The sequence below is a fragment of the Sorex fumeus genome, unplaced genomic scaffold, assembly GCF_029834395.1.
Source record: "Sorex fumeus unplaced genomic scaffold, SorFum_2.1 ptg000001l, whole genome shotgun sequence".
Taxonomy (NCBI): domain Eukaryota; kingdom Metazoa; phylum Chordata; class Mammalia; order Eulipotyphla; family Soricidae; genus Sorex; species Sorex fumeus.
The window spans coordinates 3,612,287-3,618,444 of record NW_026606058.1 but is presented as its reverse complement, the minus strand read 5'-3'; positions in this window follow the sequence as shown (position 1 = coordinate 3,618,444).

The following is a 6,158-nucleotide window of genomic DNA, read 5'->3' as shown; positions in this document are numbered from 1 at the left end:
GAGTAATGGTCCTCATTTTTTGATCTGTTGAATCAACTTACAAACTCTTGGGGCCATAACTGGCTCACTCTTGATTTTAGGGCAGAGGAACACCTAACAAATAAAATGCTAGAGGGGCTGGAGTGATAGCACTGTGGGTAGGACTTTTGCCTTGCATGCGGCCGACCCGCGTTTGATTCCTAGCATCCCATATGGTCCCCTGAGCACCACCAGGAGTAATTCCTGAGTGCAGAGCCAGGAGTAACCCCTGTGCATTGCCAGGTGTGACCCAAAAAGAAAAAAATATAATAAAAAAAATGCTAGAGACAGACACAGACAAGGGCACCAAAGACACTTCAAAGTTTGTGGCATAAGGAGATGAGAGACAGTCCAGACAGAAAGTAAGGTGCTTGTCTTGCAGAGAGCCAGTAGTAAGCACTGTGCATCACTGGATGTGGAAAAAACAAAATTGGGAGTCAGAGTCAGTCTGACCAACATGCTTCCCAGATAAGACAGATATACTGACTTTCTTTTTTTTTTTTTAACAAACATGCATATGTGGATGTGTGGGAATACTGGCTTCAGCTATGAAATACAGGAAAATATTTTGCCTAGAATTATAACAACCTCAATAATAGCAACCTTTCCTCCTTAAATATTAACAAATAGTTCCTACAAGAAACCATTTAACACAATTACAACTCCCCTTCATGACCACACATCTCAAAGAGTATTTCCTTGATGACCTATGACTGATCTGTGTCAGCATGGAGCAAGCCTTACAGGAACATAATTGATATTGCTTCTCTAGTGCACTGAAGAAGAAGAGAGAAAGACATCTACTGAGGCAACAGAAGTTTATACAAATTTTTTCAGTGATATAGCTTTTGGGGAATTCTCTTGCCTCCCCCACCTCACTCACTATCTTGACCTTCCGACTAAAACACACATGTGTCACTGCCTGGTCACATCGGAAGAGAAATACATTCTCAGTAGGGACACAGTTCACTCTTCCAGAATTTAGCTATTTTTGAACATCTAAGGAAAATAATGTTCTGCAATATTCTGAGCATATTAGCGGGGATCTCTGTGCTGGAAGGAATGAAGCATGATAAACCACATCATGCTTCATTCTTGTTTGGAACATGAAGAAGGAAAAAAATGAAATAATGTATGACTTTCTAGACCTGTTGATACTTTTGTCCTTGAACTAAATTAATAAAAATGTATATAACTAGCCTTATTAAAGCCATCCAATTAGGGTTCTGGTTGGTGAAACATAATTACTGGTGAAAGGAAGGTGTTTGATCATTGTATGACCGAGACTTGAAAGCTTTGTAACTTTTCTCACTGTGATTCAATAAAGTAAAAAAAAAAATAAAGCCATACAAAAATATTTGTTGGATTTATAAAATCATTGGCTGAATTATAGTGGGTAGGGCATTTTCCTTGCATGTGGATGACCCAGATTCGATTCCTCTGTCCCTCTCGGAGAGCCAGGTAAGCTACCGAGAGTATTCCGCCCACATCACAGAGCCTGGAAAGCTCCCCTGTTTGGCATATTCAATGCGCCAAAAACAGTAACAACAAGTCTCACAATGGAGATGTTACTGGTGCCCGCTCGAGCAAATCAATGAACAACGGGAGAACCGTGCTACAGTGCTTTATAAAATCATAACTTTTACGTTGGAAGAATTATGTATCAGATATCCACTCCCATGTTTCTCTGATGCTTCATACCCTTTAAAATGATCTCTACCTCACTACATCTACAAGTACAGCTTGCTATACTAAAACAATCACTGTATCACTGATATCCCGTTCATCGATTTACTCGAGTGTGTGCCAGTAATGTCTCCGTTTGTCCCAGCCCTGAGATTTTAGCAGCCTTTCCTTACTCATCTTTTCCAATGCTGCCATATTGGAGACTCTTTCAGGGTCAGGGGAATGAGACCCAAAAACAAAAATTCATTGTTTTTGGAATATCGAATATGCCACAGATAGCTTGCCAGATATGCTCTCAAAAGGCTATGCAAATAGTAAGTTGGAGACCTGAGTGATATCTTCTTTAAAACTTGTTACTGATTTTGGAACTTACAGTCCATAGTTATAATACCTATAAGGATGTTGGATTAAATAGTCATCAAGATTTCATTTAGTTTCAAAACTCTCTTGGAAAGAAAATCTACTGCCTACATACTCCACTCCTTCCTTGTTTAATAGCCCTGTTTAAAATTGTTCCTTACAACTTACCAAGATTCATTTCTCTAATTTGCGAAATTGACCCAAATTCCTCTTGATGATCTTTGGGATGACACTATTTGAGTGCAATACCTCTTCTTCATGAATCTTACAAATATTTTATGACAATATTATGGCTTCCATGATTTCCTTATCTATAAGCTAAATACCAGTTTTCTTTATATATGCATATATATACGTATATATATGCATCTCTCTATTTTTTTCAGTCTCTCCATCATTATAGTTGCTTATTTTAAAAGACCAGACAATGAGTTTGTTTGCAAGATGTCCTGACCAAGTGTAGCCTACAGCTTACTTCAAAGCATCAAGACTTTCTATCCTCTGATGGCACCACCACAGTGCCTTCAGACTTCCCAACCAAATTGTATCAGTGAACAGAAGTTTACTGGCACCAATAGGGCTCTAGTTCTAATTGCAAATTCCTTGTTCCCTGACAACTGTCCACACCTGATTCCTCTACAAATGTGTGAGAAAGCTAGGAATTGAGTCTCTTTCTAAAGCACAACTCCTGGTATACCCTGCTTTGCCGGTCCCAGGCAGGCCTGACTCTCCATGAGTTAAGGAGTGTAGAAGACCATGTGCATCTTGCATGCCTGATTCTGTGAGTTTCTTTTCTATACCTGCTCTGTCGTCCATGGTTCTTGTACTTAGATTTTTTTTTTTGGTATACAGATTAAGCATTCTCCAAATTGTCTTCAGACCTCCCTAAAATAGCATTTTAAAAAATAATTATGTATTTATTTGATTTTTTTAAATGAATCACAATGAGATGCAGTTACAGACTTACAAACTTTCATGATTACGTTTCAGTCATACAATGATCGAGTACCCATCCCTCCACCAGTGCCCATTTTCCACCACCAATGTTCCCAGTATCCCTCTCACCACCCACAACCCATTCCCCCCTGCCTCTGTGACAGGCACATTCCCTTTTACTCTCTCTCTCCTTTGGGGTGTTATGGTTTGCAATACAGGTACTAAGTGGCCATCATGTTTGGTCCATAGTCTACTTTCAGTACACATCTCCCATCCCGAGCAAGCCCTCCAAGCATCATTTACTTAGTGGTCCCTTCTCTATCCCAGCTGCCTTTTCACCCAGCATGTGTGGCCGGCTTCCAAGCAGTGGAGCAATCCTCCTGGTCCTTATCTCTACTATCCTTGGGTGTTAGTCTCCCATTATGTTACTTTGTGTTCCACAAATGAGTGCAGTCATTCTATGCCTGTATCTCTCTCTCTCTCTCTCTCTGACTCATTTCACTTAGCAGGTTACTCTTAATGTCTATCCACTTATATGAAATAAAATAGCATTTTCTATTGAGCACAACACCCTAAATAGTGCTTTATTGATGTAGAATTTACAAAAGTCTATTTGTGTTGTAAATTACTGTATATCTATCTCCTTTGTGTATTATACTTCTATAAGTGTGTTCAAGATGTAGTTTTGGACACCAATAACATTGCTCACTCATTTTAAGTTACACATCACACAAACATACAGACAGACAGACACACACACACACACACACAGAGTCTCTTTAACACAAGGTTGCCAAACCTCATGTTTTCTATTTTGCACCTATACTGCTTTTTCTATCACAAGTTTGGATTTTAGCACTTATCACCACTTAAAACGTCTTTTGTTGAATTTCACCCCACTTTTTTCCAGTCTATAAAATATCTATACAGGTTTGGGGAGATAGCTCAATGGCTGCAGTACATATTTTGCATTCAAGAGCTCTGGGTTCAAAACTCAGCACCATAAGGTCCCCATGGAACCACTGGAAGCAAACACCAATATTGTGCTTGGAAATCAAGAAGTAATTCCTGAACACACCCTGAGAACCACTGGGTGGGGCTCCCACCCCTCACCTCAAAAAAGTAACAATTCATGTCTGATTGCCAGGAGGCTCAAAAGCACAAATTTCTAAAAATATTTTAATTTATACAAGAAACACTGGGAGCTTTAGGGCAGAAAAATGAGCTTAGATTTGTTTATAGGAAATTAATCAAGCAGAAATGTGAAATCTGAGCGGAAGTCAGGAGTAAGCCCTTAGCACCACGGAGTGACCCCCAGCCCCCAAACAAACAAAAACACCCAAAACAATTATTTACCTTTCATGAAATTACTATGTCTCTCACATATGTATAGTCTACTGGTCTTAGATTAAGGGTCAGTATTCTTCAGAAAACACAGGTCTAGGATTTTTGGTCAATAAGGTTGACAGGAAAAGGCATAAGAGGTGACACGTGTACATAAAGAAACTCTGAATTCCAAAACTGTTTTTTGTGGGAAGCTGGCCCTTTAACTGACCAAGGCCTAAGTGCCTGTATGGTCATCCTGACCTATGACCCCACGGCAGGCACAGCCTGTGCTATGTATGGTCATCTTGACCTACGTGACCCCGCAACAGGCAAAACCAGTGCTATGTATGGTTATCTTGATGTATGGTTATCCTGAGAGAACATCTGTCATGGCTGTCAGTAAACAAGAAGTAACTATCTCGTGTCTGGTATGTGATGCATGTAAATTTTATAAATCATATGGACATGGCTCTTTGTGTATCTACCTCATGTCTGGTAAATCATATGGACATGGCCCTTTGTGTAATCACCTCCTGTCTGGTACCAGATACACATAAACCTTGTAATGCATGATAGGTGAAAACAAACCTTCCTAACCATATATGGGCACGACCTTTTGTGTAGCTGCCTCACTAATGGATATATACCCTGATTGCCCCCAATAAAGTCCTGTCCCTTTTTCTCTCTGTTTCTGAGCTGCATTCTGTCTCTTGTGTCTCGTGTTCATTCGGTCGGTCCTTCCCAGCACCTACGGATCCTAGGGCCACCTCCGCAGGCCGGAGAGTGGTCTGGCGGGGCCCCCCGCAGTTTTTCCTGTAAAATTTATCACTGCTAAATATGGTGCTAATGCAAGTAGAAATGAATACTTCTTGCAGACATTGGCAATAAACAGTAGAGAAAAAAAAATACATAGATGAGTCAGAATATAATTATGAATGAATCATCCTAATAAAAATGAGCAGAGACATTTAGTTACGATTAAATGCTTACTCTCCTGGCAGCCTGTCAGTTCTATGAGTGCATGTCTTGTTGTATTTTTTCTAAATTGGGTAAAGGAATAACTATCCAATTATTACTATTCAGTGTTTACCCGGTGTAAACGGAAAAATGTGCTCTAAAGTACAACATACCCAGGTACTTGGCTTTTTTCCTCTTTATCTTGGATTCCTTGTTATCTTAAACTTTGTATATAGATAAAACTGAGTTCAGAAATGTTCCTTCTCTGAGATGAGTTGCATGCTTATACATGGTTAACCATCAAAAGATGGTTAGCATTATTGAGAGTCTGCTATTTTCAGAGAGCCTTATATAGGTATCATATAGCTATTATTATGGACAGATAAGTTATACAAATTCTTGTGCCTTTTTAAAATTACATTTTCTTTGATCACTTTAGGTTTGAAATTTATAACTAGAAAGAGCCCCCAATACGTCATGGGGCTACACTAGCATGTGACAGGAACGAATGGAGATGCTACTGGCACCCGCTCAAGCAAATCGATGAACAACAGGATGACAGTGATACAGTGATATATATACACATACATATACATACATATATGTGTACATATATAATGAATATAAAAAGGCAGCTGGATAATATTTGAGTTATCAAATCTCAGTCATTTTTATTTCTTCTATCTTATCAGCATTTAGTACAGTTGATGTCTCCCTTCTAATAAATTCCTCATGATTCCAAAGACATAATTATTCTCTTGAGTTCTGTACAGTTTCTCTGGCCACTCTGGATGGCTGATTTGATTCCTAAAGGTTTAAGGGCTCCATTGTTCTATCCTTAATTTTTTTCTTATAAATCTATGTATATATTGGGT